Raw genomic sequence first — 24,023 nt, forward strand, 5'->3', positions numbered from 1 at the left:
GGCAATAAAATGACCCCATTCTAATTTATAGTATACCAATAACCATGTTGCTTCTTAGTGCAAAGGGATAATCAATCCCTTCTAGTTAAAACAAACTCCTTTGCTACCAGACTAAATAACCACAGGAAGAAGAAGCAACCTTATTGAATATCTCCAGAGGGGGCGTGAAATGAGTGTCATTTCATATCTTTAAGGGTGGGTGCATAGTTTAATGTTGAAAATGTGAAATAATAGGATAAATGTAAACCCAGATTCTATGCCTTGATCAGCCAACAGCTCATTATGTTCCTTGGTACCTCATTTTTCCCACCCATAAAAAGGCTTATATTATTCATTTCCTCTGATAAACGTGCTTCTTTTTATGTGTTGGTAAAAGGGTTCATAGATAAAGGTGTATTAGCCAAGTGTTGGAAAAAAATACCTCAATTTAGAAATCTGACAAAACTGGCATTGAATTCAACTATGAAAGGTGGAAAGCATTAATTGGTCTCTAATTCAGTTATTTTATAGTAGGACCTCACAATGCATTCACACTCTACTGACTCAAATGCTTCCTCACCATTGAATCATCCAGTGCCATTGTATGTCCTTAGTAGAGTTTCCCACAATCAATAACCTTATTTCAGTATATGTTATTACAAAGAGATTCTCTGAAATATTCAACATTTTGGCCATGATAGAAGAACCTTTTAATCAAAACCTTTTTGAGTGGGGCTCAAGATGAAATTCTCCTTCCATCTCTTCTGCTCGCATGCTGCACGGTGACCTCTAGGTAAAGTACATGACATTTCTGTATATTGGTTGTGTGGAAAGTTTAAACAGAGATTGAACCACCATAGACTGAGGAGATCTAGCATGCAGACCAGAGAGCAGAATTTGACCATAAATTGTCTGGGTTTATGTAATATCCAATATTGCTCTCGGACATGAATGCAAAGTTCCCATTAAGTAGAAATTGTACTGATGCAGTTAGGATTAGTGGCAGGCAATAACAAAGATGCTTTATATTGCATAGTTTCAATTTACAAATATTCAAGAAACAATTAGACAGAGTTTCATGGTCACAACTGAGAACCAAGCAGTCTGATCCCTAGAATTCTAACCCCACATTGCATCAGTACTTCCTGTAATTTAACCAGTATGATGCACAGCTCTAACTGGAAACATTAGACAGTAAACTTGTAAGCATCACAGGGGTTCTGTATAGCTTCCTTTATTACTATCTGTAAAACATACAAAAGCCCACAATTGGAAGTTGTCCTAAAAGTAATGAGAGTTCAACTTAGAAATGAGAAGAAATTATAATTGAAAGGCAGGTTTAATGATTCTTAAAAATGAGAATTAGCTCCTCTTGGGTTCATTTACAGAATCCCAGTAGAATTCCATTTGGCCTGGAGAATTTTTTCTGTCCCCATTTTCAGGCTTCATCATGTTATCTGTAGTCACTTCTATATCTTGTATGGCAGCTTTTTCATTATTAAGGAGACTTTATGAAAGATAGATCAGATTACAACATTTTTGTCATTTAAAGCACAAGACAATACAAAATTTTTCTGAAGCTTTCTGGTGTGTTACAAAGTATAAGATTTATTGATGTAAAATGTATTGATCAAGGGTATCCAATCTATGTTCCTAAAATGTTGTATTTATTGAGCTGCTCTTGTCTTTATTTTTTAAAAAAACAATCTGTCCGTTTAAGGAGTTGTTCAGAAAATAGATAGAGCCTGACATGTCAAAAGAGAATGAGAATTATGCAAATAAGAAGAGCATGTATCATCTCTTCTGGTTGCAAAGTCATTTCTCCCAATATAGATATTATTTAGGATTCTCGAGATATGGTTGGATTATTTTAAAGATTTCTGATATTGAGCAGAAGAATGTGGAGAATTCATCAAAGAGATGATGTGGAACAAAACCAAAAGAAATGCCTTTTGTTTTGTATAGAGTTGGAAACGCTACTTTAATAAAGACATGAACGTAGAGGCAACTGACTGACATGATGTGCAAAAATCACCTAGTCTAACATCAAAACATCACCTAGGAAGAAATGTAATTTTGGTCAGAATGTGCAGGGGAGCAGTTTGTTGTGCAGGAATCTGGGCACATACCTGCTTACAGTGACAACAGATTCACAATCAGTTGTGTGAGAGTGGAGCTGTCCTCTGTGCAGAAGGCACAAGCACAAGCCCTGTACAATCTCTACAGTTCCATCTTGAGACTTTGATTCTGAAGCAAAATGTTCATAATCGCCATTGACCATTCATCCCAGAGTGATTCACAAAAGCACACTAAGAAGAAGCCTGAAGACGAAACAAAAAACAGTAAAAGCAAATCTTTTTTTCCCCCTACTATGCCCTCCCTGGCTTTGACATTGGTGAGAAGCCTGGTTTTCTCTGATAAAAAATATCCCAAATTTCTGGTTTTAAAAAAGTAACCCAAAATCCACATTTTCCATGATTAAAATGAGACACCACTATATCTATCTATCTATCTATCGATCTATCTGTCTACACATTCATTCATTCATTCATACATACATATATACATATATATTATTTAGAGGTGTTTCTTTTTAATTATGAAAAAATCTGGACTTTGTGTTACTTTTTTAAAACTGAAAATTGGGGATTTTTTTTTTTTAATCAGAGAAAACCAGGATCCCTGGTGAAAAGTAATTTAAATGTTGAAGGGCTGATCCTGCACCATGAAAATCAGTAGCAGTTTTGCCACTTACTGTAACATGAGTAGGATTGGGCCCTCCATGAGAAATTCTCTCTTAAGTGTCCAAAGCTGAATGCAGAAAAATGCCTTTAGGCAATCCCAGCAAAGATTCAATTTTAATTCCTGTGAGAGGATAAGACTAGGCCCCATAACCTGCAATGACCATGTTTTCTTGTTAGACAACTAGAAATGAAGTCTTGGTTGCCTGCAGATGGGGGGCGAACAAAAATAAAAACATTTGCAGCCTGATATTCAGATATTTCTGGCTTCAGGACCTGCCATCTGTTCCTTACAGCATGTCACCCACTAAATCTTCACATGTGCCTTTACAACCCCACAGGTTTTCAAGACTGAACATGTGGAGCTCATGAAACCTTTTCCTATAAGATAGTCTTCCATGCCCCAAATTAGTTATGTGTCTATCCTCTGTAGATTCTTAGGTAGCTAGAAATCTAAGCTATTTCAGGTTTCTCTGTAGCATACTCATTTCTGTAACAACTAAGTGCTAATTTAAAGGAGTAACAAAAATGTGAAGAAAGAGGATTTCCAGGGATCATGTTAGTTCTCATATGCCTTAATATTTCCTGGCTGATTTAAATAGTTATCCTGAAGTAGCACTGCACATTTTAATGAGTTGCTTTAATCTTTATATTCCACAAAAAAGCCTTGATAGCATTATCTGACAATACTTATAATACTGTATCTGTTATGTCATACACCTGTATTCTTCGACTAGTAGACCTGTTAAATTAAGCAAACTATTAAAGTGATTTCAAGTTCAGTGTGTGCTTAGTACTAATGCAGTAACTGCCAGGGAATATCAAAGGCAAGAAACCAATACTAATGGGGGGGTCTGGGCAAACACAAAAACGAAACACAGAGGGGGAGGGTACTGGGTCTGACCCTGTTAGGGGCTGAACACCAACAACTCTTCTACTGGCTTCAATAAGCGTGTCTACATGAGATGCTTCACTATGCAGTAGACTAATCTACTGCGCAATAAGGCATCACCATGTAACTTTGCGAACAGCTACTGTGCAGTAAATTAGGCTAATATGTGATTTTCTACTATCTGTAAACACAGGTAGTAGATTAACTGTGCATTAGCTACTGCACAGTAGCGTACATGTAGCGGCTGCTGGCAGCAAATTATTGTTCCCAGTCAGCCCAGACAGCAGGAGGCAGGGGAACCATCCCTTCCCTGAGCAGCTGCATCTGAGCCCTGTACCCCAATCAGCAGATCAGGACACAGGGCTGGGAAACTGTCCACTCCCCTAGCAGCTGTTTCCCAGCCCTGCACCCTGATTGACAGCTGGGAAACAGCTGCTCAGGGGAGGGGACAGTTTCCCAGCCCTGTGCCTTGATCCACTGATTGGGGCATGGGGCTGGGAGGCAGCTGCCCTGGAGGCAGGACAGCTCCTCCTGCCTCCCAGGGCCCAGACTTGACCCCGGTGTCCACTGCCAGCCAGGGGCTGGCACCCAGGGGAAGCCTGGACCTCTCCTTGGCTGCTGTAGGGGGTCAGAGCAAGGCAGGAGTAGCTTTGTGCTGAATTAGTGCTGTCAAGAGCAGATTTGCTCCCAACAAGCACACGTGTACAAGCACAAGCTTTCTCCTGGGGGAAAGCTTACAGAGTTTTAATAGCACATGTAGACACGCCCAGTGAGTAGCAAGCACTGTAGAGATGCTCAGCACCTTTCACGGTCAGTGTTATTAGCAGAACAGCAGCTACCACTCTGTAACATTACTGTAATTGTGTTAAATACTAAGATTTTTAATCCCTCCCTGCCCCATAGTTGCTGCCATCATTGTCCACAGCAGCCTGTTAATAAAAGCAACAAGAATCCCACTGATGAGTAAGCTGGAGGAAATAAAACACCAATAGTGCTAAATGTCATGCTTGGAAATGACAATCACACTTGTTCAGCAGCCCTTTACCAGCTGAAGATTAAAAAATAATGTGGGTCCTTGCCGAGGGGATGCATCGTCAGTCAGAAAAATAGGAAGAGCTCTCCTAGCAAAAAAGAGCTGAGCCAGCTGAATGCATTGGAAGGATCTCTGTGCCAATAAGCTGTTACCTAATAACTTGGCAGTTCAATCTCAGGGAGATATAGAGTCACAGAGCACACAATAGCAATGGATAGCTTTCAGCTTGGCATTCTGACATCGGAAAGAGAGACTTAAATAAAATCACTGTTTTTTTAAAAGAAAAACAAAACATGATTCCTGCCCTGCCATCAACTGGGAGGCATAAAAGGAAGAAAATTTAAGTCCAAAAAGACCATAAAGCCAAAATGGAGAAGTGGAGCCAAATAAGCCTGCTTCCTATACCCCAGAAGCCTCTAGAGTAAAAGCTGATCAATCAGGGCTCCACAAACCTGGGGCAGGGAAATTAGTACTGCCAGCAGCCACATGATGGTGAATGGTCCTTTCTGAAACTGGTGAAAGGAAATACCATCAGAAAAAAACAGCAGGAAGAAATGGTAATAGGAAAAAAAATTAGCAGCAGTATTCCACTGTCTCCCTCTTGTGGTAAAGGCATACAACACAAATTGGCTGGAGAAGCCAGTAGTATGCTTGCTCAAGGGAGTCTTGTTGCCAGAAAGAAGAGTAGCTGCTCCGTGCATCTAGATCTCTCTTTCTAGCAAATCCTTTTGAAGTTTGTATTTTAGAATAAAAATTTCTTAACTCCCTTTCAGATCCTCCAATGAAGTGAAAATCTTTTGTGAATTTCACAAAGCAAATTCTGTTCTAAGCTTGTATGTTGTATTCATTTTGCACACTCATTTAATAGGCCCAAATTCTCCGGTCCAAAAAACTGCTAAATACAAGATCAGGGAAGGAGGCTTTACACTCCTATAGCCCTTGAGCTAACTGAGGTTCAGGCCACTTGACTACTACTGTGCTATCCATGAAGTTGAGCCTATATCTATGAAATAAGCATAGGCAAAAATAAAAAGGAGACTTAAAATGGCAGATCAGTGAAGGAATTCAATTTTCCTTTCTATGTAATGCATACAATGTAGTGTATGCTTCTAATAATATACATCAATACAAAATGTATGTAAAACATAAGTAACAATAAATTGTTTTTCTATCCACACAAATATATTATCAGTCAGAATATGAACTGAATAAGTAATAAATACCCAGGAAATTGAACTAAATTAATTTCTTATATAAAAAGACCTTCTCAGGATTAACCACCTCTGTTAGTTCAAGATGATACTACTGTGCTATTTTTTAATACACATTTTTAGCTACTAATATCTTTTAGCTGTTAAGCTAAGCCCCACTGAAAATTTCCCCTGATGCTAGAATTATTTAAGTTGAATTACTTCGATCTGCAGTGTACCCCTTGCCAGCAGTTTAAACTTTTGTAGTATCAAAAGGCAAAGGTCATACCCCCGCACATGCATTGACCTGCACCAGTTTACACTAGGTAAAGATCTAAACCCCTAGAACACTATGAAACACAAAATGTCTATATTTGGGCAGGATACAGCTTGCACTAAACAAGGGGAAGTCTCTCATTGACTTCAATGGAAGTTGAAGCATACCCTGTGAAGGAAAAATTAATCTCTGGCTAATATTAATGCAATTACACCAGGAATGAATATGACCTTATACATTTCAATCAGTGATTTAACTTTTGTATAAAGATTGCAATTAATGGAGTACATTATTTTCATACCTAAGTTAATGAACATACAAGCTTGACATGAGCTATTAATTATATTATGAGACAAAGTTTAAAAAAAAATCACAGGACTTCATAACATTCTTGTAACTGGAAAAAAAATAATTTAAAGGTTAAAAAAATTATTGAACTGAAACATCTGGTGAGAAGGTTATAAAAGATGTTAAATATCCCTGAACAAGTCGCTGCTGCTTCATACAAATATATATGCCAGAATCACAGCTAGGTTTTATGAAAATAAATCTGTTGTGATCTAGTGTGGAGCTGTCAAAAGAATGGAACTTTTCTATCCAGTCACTTAAATGGTCATTTATAGTGATGTAAAGGGACTTGGGATCACTGAGAATTCAGATTCATATGTTTTGTGACAATTACTAAACAGTCCTCCCTCTTTTTCACTTGTTGCACTCTATAGTGAATATATGATGTAATTGTTGTAAGAAGTAATTATAGAGTTCTAGCCTTTGGTGATGTTTGTAAGATGTTAGTATCATTTGGATCAATTAACCAAATTAAGAAAATGTCCTTTGTTCCGGTATAATAATTTACATATACAGACCCTCAGTTACAGATAACTTGATAAATGGTATTAATTAATGAATGCTGATAAATGATCCATTAGCTGTTATATTTACATTCACATTTATGGTATTTCTAACACCAGTATTACGTTATTGGATTTTTTACTAAATGTATGACACGGGGCATTGTGACCAGAATGTATTCAGTCTGTGTTGAATTATTTGGGAAAAATAATGGTTACTGTTGATCAACTAAAGGTACAGATATTAGATCTGTTTTTAAAACTCAGGGTCAGTAGATATGGTGCTGTCAGTCATTCATTATTTAAGATGTTCAGTGTGCTTCATGATAGCAGATGTTATAATATTGAATTAGGCACCTCAAATAAAAATGAGCTCTGTGAGGCTCTCTTTGTACCATGATAGAGCATGGGTTGGGGCATTTGTATAGTTCTTATGTAAGTTGTTAATTAATCCTGGTGGGTCCTAACGTATGCATGGAAAGCTTGATCTGGAAACTACTATTAACTTCAGTGAGCTTTGTACCAGTTGCAGGAAGCCAATAAAACATTTCCAACCTGGCAGGCAGCTGTTCAGGGGAGGCAAAGGTGAGCTCCCCAGCCCACTGTTCACTAGGGAACTGCTAAATATGGTATGCCTCTCCTTGCCACCTACTTCTGAACAATGGAAGGTGTTGCTGTTATTGACATCCCTTAGATTTTTCTCCAGAGGAAATTATAGTGTATGGCTCTGAGTCCACACTAACCCTCCCCTGACTCAGACTAACACAGCTAGTCACCCCCCTGCAATATTTGGTGTGTTTCATTTGAAAAGTAAGTTTCTATTCCTTATGAGTACAGAAGGAACCTGAAAACATAATTTAAGCAGACCTAAAAACACAAAAGCAAGAAGGCAGTAAAAAGAACCTAATGTTTAGTGCTTAAAATATATATACTAATTCATGGTTTTTGAGCCAATCATTACATTTGGTAGCCTGACATATCATTTTAATTGTCTTGCATTGGCAATACTGGAGAAGTCTTACTATCCAAGGCTTTCATGCTTGGAATCTGATTTTCCACTGCATTGCACTTTGCAGTCATGTATATCTGTGTAAAATGAGTGTAAAAATCTGCTAAATCAGAATCTTGGCCTTTGGCACTTACGTTCCACAAATGTATCTGCAAAGCTAAGTGGGAAGGCACAGCAGTGTCCTGCCCTCTGAGCCCAGTTCTGGGCACTCTTTACATCAGTTTACTCCATTAGCTTTGATGGAGTTGCTCCAGATTTACGTAGGCATTTTGTGTTTGAAAGGAATGTACATCATATGAATATCATCATTTACAAACTGCTAGCAGGCACTGCAAGTGATACAAATAGTTTTAGTTACTACAGTGGTGAGCACTGCAGGCTAGAGGAAGAACAGGGAGGAATGGGGGAAGGGAGCTGAAAGAAGCTAAAGAAATTAGAGGAAGAGGAGCTGATTTCAGTCTCATTTAGTAATTAAGGAAACAGTCTGCCTTATCCTTGGTGGCTGGCAGGCAGAGAAAAGTAAGGAGGGGGAGGAAGCTAAGGTGGGATGTTTTCTTGGGAAGGTACAGGCTAGGACGAGATAGCTGAGTGAGAGCTAAAGAGAAAGTCTGCTGTCAGTATTAACAATAAAGTAGTGTCTTATTATCAGGTTGACAGTCATCTAGTCAAATATTCCATAGTCTTTTCCTTAGCCAGGTGGTCAGTTCCCTGCTTAGCCAGCCAAGTGAGTTGATCATCAGCTAGAAGCCAGACAGAGTGCCAGGTGGCCAGATCCATCACTTAGTATCCAATTAACAATGACAGTGGTTTAAAGCCAACTTGAAAATGAGCTACAAAACAGGGAGAAGTACCATCTCCAAATACCCAGTCCACTCCCTGTGTCATGCCGTGTTTGTGCACTTGCCTTTAATTTTCCTCTAAAGGGCCCATTTCTGACTGTCCTTTGAGTTCCTTCAATTTCCATCCCTTATCTCAGTCTCTCCTGCCTTTGTGTTCTTCCCCTTCCTCTTCTTGAGACCCTTTCTTCTTAAACAACAAATTGTCATATGTATGCCAGTGTATGGTGGCAGTATCTAGCCCAGACAGAAGCTACCCGACTTACCTAATTTACATAAGGGTCACTGAAGAATCTGATTCTTTTCCCATTGAAATCTGTTGATAACTCCCCCATTGGCTGAAATGGGGGACAGATATAGTTTATAACCAAATTTTACAATATGCTGAATTACTTTAGGAGGAAAAAAGAATTTAGGGAATAGGATACCTTTCAACTCTAGGTTGGCAGTTCAGTTGCATCCCAGATTTGTAGTGACAAGTTCTTCTCAGCTGGTGATGGTCCTGTAGCCCCTTTGAATGAATGGGGTAGCCTCAGTCCAAGTATTCACATTAAAAAAACCTAAAAACAGTAAACATCCACCAACACTCCTGACCCTCATTTTGGTATCCTCAGGACAGGAGCTGGAAATTGAATGTGGTTGGAGTTAAACTTGTTTCTCTCCAGCTGTGGTGGTCCCATCAGGTTAAGGGCAAATTGGTAAGGGAAGCTGCTGTCTGTGCTCTGTTCATAAACAAAGGGCTTTGGTCTTCAGGACCATCAGTTCAGTAACTTATGTAAGCACTAGCATTCCCCTGATGGAAAAAAATAGATGAAAAAAGGATGTAGAAACCCAGCATTCTTCAGAGTGCTTTTAGCATCTGAAAACAGTATGTTCTATCTTCACAGCGCAAGGCTGACAGTTATAGCAAGATAAACACTCATGAATGAAGAAATCTGACTGGCCAAGAGTAAGACAATGGTTTATAAGGATCCATCTATATATAGCCTGAAAGACGTAACAGTAGCTGAACTGCAGTACCCAGTGACTCATGAGCAACTCAGGAATTATCAAGCAAGAGGTCCAGAAATCTATTAGATTGTCTAAAATCCTTGCAAAGAACAGCTGCAGCCATTGTTCACCATGCAAGACCCCAGGACTCTGTGGTGGTCTCTAGATAGCCAGGATATGCAGACAAAAAGTTATGAAAGTTTAAAACTCTGTTCTAGGAAATAGTTGTTGGTTCATTACAAAAGGCGATTAGCTAAATACTATGGACAAATGGTCTGGTGTAGTGATTCTCAACCAGGATGCCATGACAAACCCCTACACTTGAGTTACAAGATGAACCCAGAGATTTCATATAGGAATCCATAGTATCACAAACATTCTGACTTGTTGTGGGCTTTCTGGAGTTCTTGGCAAGAAAAGAATTGCTCTATTATTTGTAGTTAAAAAACGAGCAAAAATCAAGAGCTGGCACTTTGTGAGGCCTGCCTTGAGTCCTCCAAGGGGTACCTTTAGTCAAAAAAGGTTGGGAACCACTGGTCTAATGAGAGAGAGGTTGATGAACTGGTCTGATCACTGAGACAAAAATTATTTATGTTTAGGTCAAGTCACTCCTCAACAGCTCTGTGCCTTGGTATCCTCCACTGTAAACAGGAATAACCGTACTTGTGAATCTCACAGGTATATTTTGTGACTTAATTCATTATTGATTATAAAACATCCTGAGACCTTTGCATGGAAAGGTCACTAACTCCTGAATTACAATCCTGGGTCCAGTTTTGATGTCCTGTGTGACTTTGGAAAAGTTTTCCTACCTCAGTTTTTCTATATGCAAAATGGAGCTAAGGACATTTAATTATCTGTTTGAGAGAGTGTTGTGACACTTAATTACTGTTTGTGAAGAGCTCTGAAGAAATGACTAAGTATCAGTATCATTGAAGGGTGTCCTATAGTTTCTGAATGAAATGCAAAGCCTGTATCTTGTCTAGAGAGAGTTAACAAGCAGATGCAAGAGCAACACACTAGGTCACTCTTGGCTCTGCAGTCTGTATTCTCTCTATATTCAGTGGCTGCATTTGTACAGCCGTGCCGTCTCTCGTGGATACGCATGCTTCATTGGCTTCTTACGAAAGGCCGCAATCTACAGATTGCTGAGCACGATACCCAGCCCCTTGCATCATCCACTCTCCTCCCTCATCTCTGTCCCCAGCACAGCTGTGATAGTAACAATTATGCCAGGAGGAGTGTATCTGTCTGTGGTACTGCTACCCATTTGATCCCTTTCAAGCAATCACATGAAGGTGTGGTTTCTGCCTTGCTTACGTGTCTGTGTTTTTAAAAATCCTTTAGTTGTGTCTCTTCTCTGCAGTCTGTGCGCCCCCGAATGACTCCGTGCTGCACTATGTATAGCAGCGCCTGCATCACAGGCTGACAACTTGTGGTTTGCAAACATTATGCAGCTTTTTAAAGACACATGAACAGCTTGAGGGCAGGGCCTAGAAGAGATCAGATATATCACCAGACACACCGTGCCCTGTTCTACTCCCAAGTGCCCATGCTTCAACTCTCCCTCCTCCCTATCTCTGATTGGCTCTTTCTTGGGCTTGGGATGAGGAAGGGAGGCATTCTTTTCTGTATCCAACTTATATTACACAAAAAAGATCTATGAGATCATTGAACTTTTTCCTCCTATAATTTTCCTCCTACAATCCTATACAATTTATAGAGGACTTATCAGGTGTTAAACTGATAACTGTATTAAAATCAAGCACTATATGTTCACTAAAATAGAATGATATTAAAATGACCCTGTATCATACAGGCATCCATCTAAACTTGATCCTGCAAAGCTGAGGGTGCCCAGCACATTACACAGGATTGAGTCCTCATGGAAACTGTTTCCTGAAATAGGTTTAACACACCCTTGCTAGCACACACGTTTTAATACACTATTCAAATGCAGCTTTTTTCTGCTCCAGATAGGGCACCCGTTTAGCCAAAGATATTTCTCCCTTTTGTCCATTTTTTAAGGGAAAAATATTTTTAAGGGCTTTTATTTTCCTTTTGTTTTATTATGGCTATTTTTAAACTCTCCCCCATTTTGGGGGTTGGGGAAAGTGGCTTCTGTCATTTTACTATTATGAGTTTCTGAAGATAATATTAGTAATATCTATTGATCAGATCAGTGCATAGTTAAGGAAAGTCTAGTGGTTAGCATCTCTTCAGAATAAAGTGCTGGATTAAGTTTTGCTGCTTAAATAATTTAATTGGAGATGCCTCTGGTAAATCAATTTCTATAGCTATCATTTAGGCCAGGCTCATCACTGTGATGAGCAAATGGATCTGCAAATGGAGAGTTTTGTTTTGTTCATCTGGATTTTGAGAGATCTGCCCAAGCCCTTCATCTGACAAACAATATACAAAACAGGAATGGGATTAAAATTAGTTGACAGTGGGAGCATCTACATGAGACACTTACTGCACATTAGCTTAATAACACTGCACAGTAGGATGTCATGGCAAAACCTGTGCTAATAGCCTACTACACAGTGTTATTAGGCTAACGCACCGTTAAGTGTCACTAAATAACTGTGTGCCAGCACTACTGTGCAGTAAATGTAGGTACTGCGCATTTAGTTAGTACTTTATAAATGAAGTACTAAACTAATTGCGCAGTATCTAATGCTCATTACTGAACATGTAGATGTGCCCAATGTCTAGAACAGAGAGAGGTAGTTAGTGTGAAGTCTGTTCAAAGGCAGGGTAGAGTTGTACTTTTATAGACTAACTAAATGAGATATATAGAGAGTGCAATCTTTTGTGAACCCAAGTTCACTTCATCAGGTGTCTAGTGTAGAAGCATTTAAGTCATTAGGGGGCTATTTTTCTAGTAATATGTCTGGCAGAAATGAATACCAAATGGAAAGCAATTAGAGGCACATGGGACAAAGTGCTGGAAGGAGCCTATTGGTCATCGAGTCTAGTCCCTTACTATTGCAGGTAACAAAATCATAGAATCCCCTTAATAAAATTATCCATCTCCAGGTTAAACAAAATAGGGCTTTTTGCTACTTCTTACTCCTCATTGAAGGCCATTTGTGAACCTCAATCCTCTGATGTTTAGAAACCTGCTTTTTGTTTGGGGAGCTGATCTTGCAAGGTGCTGAGAGCATCCTGCATAGACAATGGGAGTTCATGGTGGTTAGCATCTCTTCAGAATAAAGTGTGCAAGACTTGTCAGGGGCAAAAAGCAGCTGTTCCCTTGTGTGGTGGGAGGCTTCTACCAATGTTCAGTGTTCTTGTTAATCTCAAAGTATTAAGCCCACCACGTTAAGCCCATGCATTACTAGGGGTGTATCCAGCAATTTGAAATTTCTTCACACACCAGCCCATCCATTGCCCCCCTGACAGCAGCATATCCATTATCTCCCATGATAGACATGCCATTGCACACAATATGATCACTAACACAGCGGGCGCAGTTATAGATCTCTGGCAGTGTGTTAATAAAAAGCCTGATGAAATACAGAAAGCCCCTGCCAGTCACCATCAGCAATGTTGCCCCAAGGAAATGAAAAATTGCTCGCCTGCCTACACCCATGTGCATTACAGATTAGAATGTGGCTTTAGGTATTTTGCTGCTTGAAGCTTGCCTTTATGATTATTTTCCCCCATGATAATGAAGTGGAACCAAATGATCTGCTTTCCAATATGCCAAAAGGCTGATTAAATAGGGAGCTGGCAAGGAGTTTTAGATCCAACATTTAGCTTTGTTTTTTAAAAGGGAGGAGGGAGAGGTGGAGATTACAAAAAAGCCTGAAATGAATATAAATAGATTTATGATAAAAATCATGATGACCTTAGTTTATACGTTGTTCTGTAGAGCTGGAAAAGGCAATGGCATGTATTAAGGTAATTCAGAATATGGAGCTGACCTGGCTGTTTTCATGTGCCAAAGTCCTTTTGATGTACTTTATTGTGTTACTACTAAGACGGGTGAGGAAATTATTATTAGTAATACTGTCACTATGTAGCATTTTTCATCTTCTGAGTTCTTTGTTAGCATTAAATAAATAACTCTCACGTTACGTCGGAGAAGTCTCAGGAGTTTGCAACATTACCAAATTAAAATTTTTCAATCTGTATAAATATTTATTAATGAATCCTTATAACACAGCTGTGATGCAGGCAACTTTCCTTCATATAAGTAAGTAATAAATATGTGTACGTAACACATCATGATAGGATAATACATTGCTGTGAGGAGTTTCCAGTAGGCACTGATCTTGTAGTCACTTCCGTTTAGGAGGGCTCCTGTGTCCTCATGGATCTCCATTGACCTCACTGATTTAGTTGCCTGTGTAGAGTCTCCCATTATAAAGACTGAATAGAAACAAGGACAGGGAGGAGGTGGAAAAAACCCCCAACACTGTGATCTTACATGTCCAGGAGCAGACTGGACTTCTCATTAGTGATGACAAATAGAAAAGAAAATGCTTATAGTTGGGATATTTATGAAGGGCTTCAAGTGTGAATTGCACCACTGGTCAGAATATGGTGATCTAGCATGGGTAGGGACTAGATTGGAGAAGGATTTTCCCCTCCTGGGATGAGGTAGGGGAAAGGGAATGTAGGTAAAAACAGTAATTAGTTAAAAAGTCCATGAAGATTGACAGTATCATTGTAACTGACTTTGGGTCTCCTAATTTGTATTTGTAGCAATACAAATAGTACAATAGTTTGCTTAGCCTGTCAAACTATTTAGGGCAAGAACTGTATCTTCTGATATAGCACCTAAAGCTGCAGGGCCCCAGTCCAGGGTGGGGCCCTGGGCTCAATTGCCACATTAACATTTAAATAATAGCTATAACAATAATTCTAATAGAATTGATCAATTCTCTTAAGCTCTATATGAGAAGGGCAAGTGTAATTATGTCTGTCACATACATTGATTTATAAAGGGCAGTCCTAAATTGGGCAGCATGGGGGACAGTAAATATGGAGCTGTCAGGGGGGCAATGGATGGGCTGGTGTGTGAAGAAATTTAAAATTGCTAGATATACTCCTGGCAATGTACGGGCTTAATGAGTAAAAACGTCCTTTTATACAGTTGGTAAGACGAGGCCCAAAGGTGACTCAAAATATCTGCCTCTTGCTATCGATTCCCCTGTTCTAACCTCCTGGCTCCTACCTTACTAGTGTGCAGCCTTTCTGAAAGAATCTGGCAGAGGATCAGGCAGTGCATAATGGAAAAGCTGTTCTATGTGCAAACGACAAACCCCAAAGCATTTTGCATTTATTTCTGCTACATTTTGGGACATGGCCTGGATGATCTAATAAGCCTTTTTGTTCTGTATTCTTTCCAGCAGGATTGTTTTGTGAACATACCACCTTTAGGCATTACTGCTGAAAAGCATTTGAAAACAGAAGCTTAACAGGATCATTATTGTGTAGTTTGATGCCATAACCTGTATTTATAGTAAACAGAGCCAGACTCTCAGCTAGTGCAAATGAGCATTGTTCCGGTGACTGCTCACTTACTGTAAGTGTGCCTCTAGCCCATGAAATCTAAAATCTGAAATTAGGTGAATATATGCTGGAAAGACTTCTAATCAATTTGGAAACTTCAAGTCTTTATTTTATACTTACCCTTTTATTTCCATCTCAATTTGTAAGGCATGCTAGGAATTCCAGAAAAAAGTAATTTCTAAACATGTTTGTTTACAGTGAGATTGCATAAAACCATCATCTTTACAACCTTTTTCTCTGCCTAATATACTAGGAAATGCTGAAATTTTCTTGAGTTACTAGTTGATCCCATTGATTAATGTGTTTGCTTTTTCACCTGTTGAGAATAGGGACTTAGTGCACAGTGGGCACATCTACACAGGACATTTACTGCGCAGTAGCCTAATAACACTGTGCAGTAGCATGCTGGTCAAAACCCATGCTAATACACTACTGTGCAGTGTTATTAGGCTACTGCACAGAAAGCCATCACAAAAAATGTACACTGGCACTGCTGTGCAGTAACTGTAGTTACTACACATTTAGTTAGTACTCCCTTAAGCAAGTACTAAACAAAATGTGCAGTAACTACTGCACATTAATGATCATGTAGACCAGTGGTCTCCAACGTTTTTAAGTAGGAGATCACCTTTGGCATTTAAAAGCAACCCAAGATCTACCATGCGCCACCACCACCACAACCCCCAGCCCAGCAGGTCAGTCCATGTCGGAAGGGAAGAGGGAAGGGGGGGCAGATTGAGGCAGAAAAAATTATTTGAGGGCACAACTCCCTAGCAGGTAAGTCCCACTTGCCCAGGACCCCAACTCAACTTACTCCTGCTCCTGCCTCTGTTGCACTGTCCCTCACCGCAGGGGCCTCAATCTAGTCCCCACCCCTTCCCTCTCCCACAGACTGACCTGCTGAGTTGGGGCATGCGCGCACATGGGCACTCAGCCCCCCACCCCAGCCATGGATCGACTCCAAGAGGCTCCGAGATCTACTGCAAGAGGCTCCGAGATCTACCTATAGCTCAAGATCCACTGGTTGGTGAACACTGATGTAGACATGCCCAGTGAAATGTGGGTAGTGTTTTCACTTTTGTCCTTTAGTGAACACCATATAAAACCACCACGTAATTTGCCAAAAATTACCGTCTCTACTCAGGAAAGCTGTAGCCAGAGAATAACAAAATGGTATTATGGTTTGAGATGCAAGTGAGGAAGTTTGCACATCATCTGACCTTACTTTTCCCGGCTATGGATAGTGCTATCAATCTTTCATCCCATTAGCATTGAACAGAGACAGATTTGACCCTGACTACCTGTTTATGTATAGGTAACTATTACTTTTTTAGATGTAAAATGCAGTATTATCATTTGCCAAGGGCCTTTAGGGCCTATAGTCTAAATAATAATAATAATAATAATAATAATAATAATAATGTTATTATTATTATTATTTACATTATGTGCAATAATATATCTAAATCAAGGGCCACATCCAGAACTGATATAAATTAGTCGAGGAACATTGGAGTCAGTGGAGTTATGCCATTTTATCTAAGCTGTCTCCAAATCCCTGATTCTTGTCACCTGATTTACCTTACTGTACTTAGCCACTGATTAATATATGTTGCTCATCAGTGTATCATCCCCCATGTTCTTTGCAAACTGTCCCAATTTAAGACTGACTTTTATAAATCAATCATCCAACAAACAGGTACAATGACAAGAGAACTGAGTTTGCTCATCTGGCATCTAAATATCCAGATTTTAAGCAGCAGATACAGATACATTTGTCTGGAAGAGCAAGGTAGGTCAGCCTCAGGAGTAAGGCTTCATTTAAATGATGCCAAAGGCCAGATTCTTTATTGTCTTGTACACTGTACAGTCATTTAAACCAGAATGGAGTAAGCATAAATGCTAACAGAGTGGGGGCCTTAAATTTAGTAGTGTGTACTTGGCATGTATGCTTTGCATATCGATTGCTATGTATGACAAATGTCGCAAATATTTTTATTTGAAAGAAAATAAATAGTGTAAATCAGAAACCAGCATCCCAATATGGATAATGTATCTAATTCTGGAGAGATTTGAAATGTGTAAAAGCTGCTGTAATCAGCAATGAGAAAGGGGAAAAGCCCAAAGAAATTATTTCTGAAGCTAAATCTGAAGAAAACCCTCCAAATCAAGCTGTTACTACATCTGACATGTTTTATTCCTCATTTTGCCAATAGCCCATTCTGGTGGCTTTGTTTGAATGCTAGGGGTGAAATTCCATCCCTATTAAAGTCAATGGGAGTTTTGCCATTAACCTCAGTGAAACCAGGATTTCAGGAAGGGATTTTTGTCATAATAATGCTGTCAGATTTTCATTATGATCTTTCAAAAAAAGAACCCACATTCTGTGACTGGGGGAGAAATGTTTATATTGCAGAATAAACAAGAAGATTGTACATCTTACCTACTGCCTTGCTGAGATTTTTGTTGACATCCAGGCTAGCCACATTTTCAGGCATGCCTAGGAATATTCTCCATGGCATGAGGGTTAGAGAGGAGGATCTGAGTGGCACTTGCCAGGAAATCCTACAATGAGATAAATAGGTTGTTAATTAAAGGACTTAATTTAGGATCTTAAGAAGTGTTCAAGAGTTGTGATTTCTTTCTCCTTGGATTGTTTGTATATACCTTTTGCTCCAGAAGTTTTAGCATTTAATCATAATATGTAGCTCTTGAATCTCTTCGAAGTACTGTACAAACATTAATTAAGCCTCACTACTAATTACTTTCCCTCTGTGAGGGTAGTAAGCATTACTCCCATTTTACAGATTAGAAAAATTAACCAAATAGCAAGACCAGCATTTTGAAGAATGCCTCTTAGTTTGGGTACCTATATTTTTGGGTACTCCGTTTTAGGCATCTAGAGCAGGGGAATTGCTGGAAAGATATGGAGAGCTGCTGACCACTTTTGGTTCCTGTTGGCTTCACCTGGAGTTGCAAGTTCCCACTACATTTGTTATCTGACTTCAGATATCTAAAATTGGGCCCTTGAAAACTGAAACATCTAAATTAAGTAGAAAAGTTTGGTGTAGGTGACTTGCCCTGAGCCACGCAATAATATCAACAGAGTTGGGATTAGAACTTCTGGGCTCTTCACCATTTTGAGTTGAGACTTAAAGTAGAAGATCCTCTGCTGATATAAATTGTCATAGCCTCATTGACTTCAGTGACATAATCCTTATTCTATGTCCATTGATATAATTCTGTATCCAGTGCCAGCCATCAGGAAACCACATATATCTGGAAAAAATTGAAAACTCCTGCTCATCTTTTCTCTAAAACCACATCTTTAGTCTCACTGAAATTGTGTTAGTGTGCATGTAGATTAATTTAGGATTCATCTGTCTAGTTAAAAAAAGCAGAATGCTCAGTTTATGGCTGAATAATATCACTATTCCCACCATGAGAATTCCAACACCTTTTCTTCTCTGTCTTCTTTTGGCATTTTTTGGAAAATGAAGCAGGAAAAAGTTGTAGACACTGGATTGTCAAATCAGGATGCTACTGTAAATTCACTGTCCTTTTAAGGGTAGAAGAAATCTCTCTCTATATTTGATAAGAGCCCCTGACATATCAAAAGAATCACTGCGAGCTATCTGCCATTTTGCTTAGCACTGAAAAGTTGTTGTTTGAAGCACTTCAGAGTTGCAGAGCTGTAACTGGAGGTCGGCAGTCTTAGCACCGCAGAACCATCCACTTGAACTTGTGTGTGTTTACATATCCTGCTCCTGAGTTGCCATGCAACCTGGCAAAGGACATTGTTGTATGCTGACTTCAGTGGAACTTGAACATATTTGCTTTCAGGTTTAAATGGAGCAAAATTTCAGCACTGCTATCATTTTGTGCTTGTATTTAGACCTGACCTATACACAGTTTTTGTACAGATTTAACTATTTTGGTTAGAGTTGAGTTTGTTTTACAGAAAAATTATACCAGTACAACCCCTAATGTTCATGCAACTATACCAGAGTAAGTTACGCCTTGTCATGTTCACTCCCTATGCCAGGCATGGGCAAAATGCGGCCCGCGGGCCAGATGCGGCCCACCAGGCCATTCTATCCACCCTATGGGGCCCCTAAAAAATTTAGAAAATTAATATTTATCTGCCCCTGGCTCCCTATCATATAGCCCTGGATGGCTTGCCAAAACTTAGTAAGCGACCCTCCACCCGAAATAATTGCCTGTCCCTGCCTATATCAACAAGACTGTATTTGCACGTATGAGATTGTGATTGTTTAATAATTCTGGTGTCATTAAAATAATATAACTTGCATGCAAATAAGCCTGGTATTGCTTGTGTCTAAGTAAGGATTACAGAACTGGGTCCATTCTTGTTGAGTTATCTTACAAATCATTGTAAAGTAAATTGGGTATCCTCTGTTCATTAAAACAATTTCAGGTATCAAAGTGAACTTGAAGACTTAATTTATTCAGCCCCAATACTAACTGTCTTTACAATATAATGCAGTTAAAGAGAAACTCCCTCACTTTTTGAGAAAAATTTCCCCGGATTTTCTAAGAAAAGAATTTCCTTTGATAATCCTTCTGTCTTATTGATTTTTATTCCCCCTGTTGCAGATGAAACATACTGGTAGGGAAGGCATTAATTTCTGAGGCATCTTCACTTTCCTTCTCCTCCTTCATGAACTGATACCACAGTGACTCCCTGCTACTGCATCCTATCTGACTTCCAACTGCAGTTGAACTCCTTTGTACTTCAATACTGAACCTTTATCAAGAACTTTTTGCACCTAGGCATGGAGGTAATCGATCCATGCTCAGCTGCTGCAGAAGATCTGTTTGATACGCATTCTCTCCTGGAGCATGAGGGAGGGGCACTGAACTGCAATTGGTGGCCAGCCACCATGGAGCAAATTGAAGCAGACGATAAGCTGGTTGTCATAGTGGCAATTCACAGACAGAATATATCACCAAATTGAAGTCTGAAAGGTGACCTTGCAGTGTTGTTTTTTTTTTTTTCCCACCCTGAGAGTCCATTTTAGAAGCTTTATTTTTGAAGGCATTTGTCTTTGATGTAAGAAACTTCAAATGGATAGGTTTGGTATAATGCTAATTGGACAACCAGGTGTTTCAGTGTTTGAAATTTGAGCAGCATGTTGAATAATCAGGCTTCTGTTGTACTGTTACTTGGATAATTTAAATACCACATAGGGCTTCATATCACCAGGAAAATAGGCCTGATTCTCCTCGCTTACCCCTATAGAGTTCCATTGACTTCATCCATGTTAACATAGATACAAGGGCATGCTTTGATCGGTTAGCTGAGTCATTTTAGGTATAAAATGAGAATAATTAACCAGCCTAACTGTAAGAGCAGTAAGACAGTGGTACAAACTGCCTTAAGAAGGTCTGGAATACCCTTTAAGAAGAGGCCTTCAAGAAGAGGCTGGATAGGCATCTGCCTTAGATGGTTTTGGAATAGTGAATCTTGTATCTGAGCAGGGGGTGAGACTAGCTGGCCCTTGAGGTACTTTCCAATCATAGGGTTGTATAACTAAATCCTTGTTTCTCTTTTTGCTAAGGAAGTAACACAAATTTAAAGTGAAAAAAATATAGGTATCTCAAGTAGATATGTCAGTGAAATCCACAGCCTTTGTGTACCTGGGGAAGCAATTGTTTTAAAAACAAGCAACCAACTTGTAAATTTACTGTGATTTTGTTTAAGAAAGAAGTGCCAAGTTTTTGACTAGTTCTTAGCAACTCTTTTGTAGCTGTTTAGATACACCTCTTTTCTATTAATGCTTTTGGGCCAGATTCTAGCGAACCTGCTTACGCATGTTTGTGACTAATGTTATTGGAAACAATGGCACTGGCTTCCCACTATATCTCAAGACCGCACAGCCTAGCCCTTTGTTTATATAATGACTTAGGATTTATCATATCTTTAACTTCTAGGAGCCGATTTGTCTTTTCTAATTTCACGGAGTGTTGCTTTGTCTTCTTCCCATGACACATACTGGCTTTATTTTGTGCAAATCAACAGACCTTCAGATAGAGGTTTATCATCAGCTAGCTCTCTTGCCTCAGTGGGGCATTCAGTTTGTTCAATACTGAATAGATTCTGGATCTGTGTTGACAATTTAGTATCTTCTCCAAGGAAGAAGAATCCCTGCTCTAGGCAGCTTGGCTAACAGCCAGTTATTTCTCCACTGTTGCAAATTAAGTAGTGCTCCATCATTACCTGGAGTAGAACTGTGACCTGCCTGGCAGACTTCCAGTTTTGTACAGTCTACTTGTGCTTTCCCTATCTCTTGTAACCTAGATGGGTTGGTGAAACGGATGTTTTCATTGGACCAAGTTCTTCACTGACTTTTACCTTGTTTTGTCCTTTGCCTTTGTACTGGGTGGGTGTAAAATCTTACCAGTCAAATGTGGTAACATCCTGCAACCACTGTGTGCAGCAGTGAATAAATGCAGGGTGTAGCAACTTTTAGAGACCCCAGTCTAATGCCTATTCATTCTACCTGCAAAGATGCTGCTTTATTTATTTATTTTTTCATTCTTTGCTTTGATATTTTGGGCATGTTGACATCTCAGGCAGTAAACTCTAAAGTCTACTTAAACTTTTTTGCCACTCCACTTCCTCACCCAGTGGTCTCCAAACTTTTTTGATTGCACACCCCTATCAGTAAAAATTTTTTGAGGACACACCCACAATATATGTATAGTTATATAAATAGATCTAGAAATAGAAGTTCTAATATTTTCTTCCTGCACCCCAATGGATCATCTTACGCACCCCACTTTGGAGACCACTGTCCTAAACCACCAGTGTTTCTTTGCAGATCCCAGTTTGCAACATTGTGTCTCTCTCTAGCACTGGCTACTTCTGATGCATTGTGATGTCTCTGACTATGCGTATGGCTAAAGTTATAGGTCGTCAGCAGTGAGAATACACCTAGATTTAAAGCATAACCCTGCATTGGCCAAGCTAAAGGACCACGATCAAAACTGTAACCAACAAATAAACCTTTTTAAGTAGTCCAGCCACTGGAGGGGGACAATGAGTAATAATGAGTAAGGGGAAGATAACATTCTTGGTCCCTATTTCAGAAACAGCACCATGGTGATTGCTGTGTTACTAGAAAACACTTTTCAGAATCTGAGAAAGAGTACACATGTGAGCTCCTCCCAGAACAGCTTATAATACAAGAAATAAAACTATCAGCAAAACGGTGAAATTGCTGGCACCCAAACTGCTACCAAATTCAGCAATAATAAGACTTTAAAAAGAAGGAATGTAAACTCAGGAAGGTATTGAAATGGAAATGTGATGTTCAAGTGAGTAATGTACCGCCATTGCATGTTAGAAAATGGTTTTATTCATCAGTGCATCCAGTCATCTTTAAATATTTTCTAATGCCAAACAAATGTAATTTGGTTTTTGTGTGAGCAGACTAACAGTGACACCTAGTGGCTGATCAGCCTAGTCATGACAATAGTTAAGTCTTAGAGCATCCAAAGAGGGTACACCTATTTACAAGTTAGAGAAGATGTACTTCGTGGTAATATGCCCTTGCAAGATTTTTGCAATGTCACCTTTGCACTTTCTTCCTTTAGAAATATGGTGGTGAAATTCATAACCTGTTCCCGCCGTATCTGAAAGAGACAATGCTTTGTTCAATGTATGGTTGCTTCCTTTCAGATTTCTTTAGCAGCAAATTTGATTCACTTGTATGTCAACAAATTTCACTTTGGTTTAAATGCTCATGCAGTTGGCAACTGTGTAACTTTTGAATTGAGTATTGTAGCCATTGAACCTACAATTAGTTGGTTCTGCCTGTACTAACAGGTACTAATGAATATTATTTTTAGGACACAATGAACATACATTTTAACATATGTATACATTTTTAAATGATAAAGTGAGGGATATTACATATCTCCATATCCTAATTAAGCAAAGATGATAGTGTCATTCATAAGAATTTATCAGAATGGGAATGAGATAGATATATTTGAGTTAGTGGTTTAGCTTAGCTTCAATGAAGTCAATGGTGCTATACTGCAGCATTAGACCAGAGCCCATATATCTTGGACTCCTGTTTCTTTTCAGGATAGTTATTTATGAAGCATCAATTAAGACTGAGTTACAGTTTCTAATTAGCTTTTGGAGGACAGGTTAAGTTAAAGCTAATTAATGTCATTTAATAATTGGAATGGTGTGGCAAAACACCCATAAACCACTGTGGAAATATTTCTCTTATGGTTCAAAGAGTGTGAAATCCTAGAAATGGTGGGAGAAATATTCAAGCCAGATAACATGGTGCCAGACACCAGTTATAAGCCCAACTTTAGTATGCAGAATATCACCAGAAACCCTGCTACATTCTGAGACCTATTGAGGTACTATAACAGCAACTACTCTGAAAATTATGGGCATCATAAAATTGAGTTGGTTAAGATGTAAAATGTTGTTTCATATTTTTTCAACAATCCCCCAAGATGTTAGAGGGGAAATTACACCAAAATAAAGTGTCATAATCACAATTAGAAATAAAAAATAAAGCTGCTAAGAATTTCACAGTGATATACAAATAGCATTTGACAGAGGCATAGCTGGGAAGCTCTGTGCCTGGGCAGCTGTGAGACACTGGTGCCTGTGGTGCCAATCTCAGCAACACAATCAGCTGCTTCTA

Source organism: Crocodylus porosus, unplaced genomic scaffold (genome assembly GCF_001723895.1).
Source record: "Crocodylus porosus isolate Cpor-Errol unplaced genomic scaffold, CroPor_comp1, whole genome shotgun sequence".
In the NCBI taxonomy this organism is placed as follows: domain Eukaryota; kingdom Metazoa; phylum Chordata; order Crocodylia; family Crocodylidae; genus Crocodylus; species Crocodylus porosus.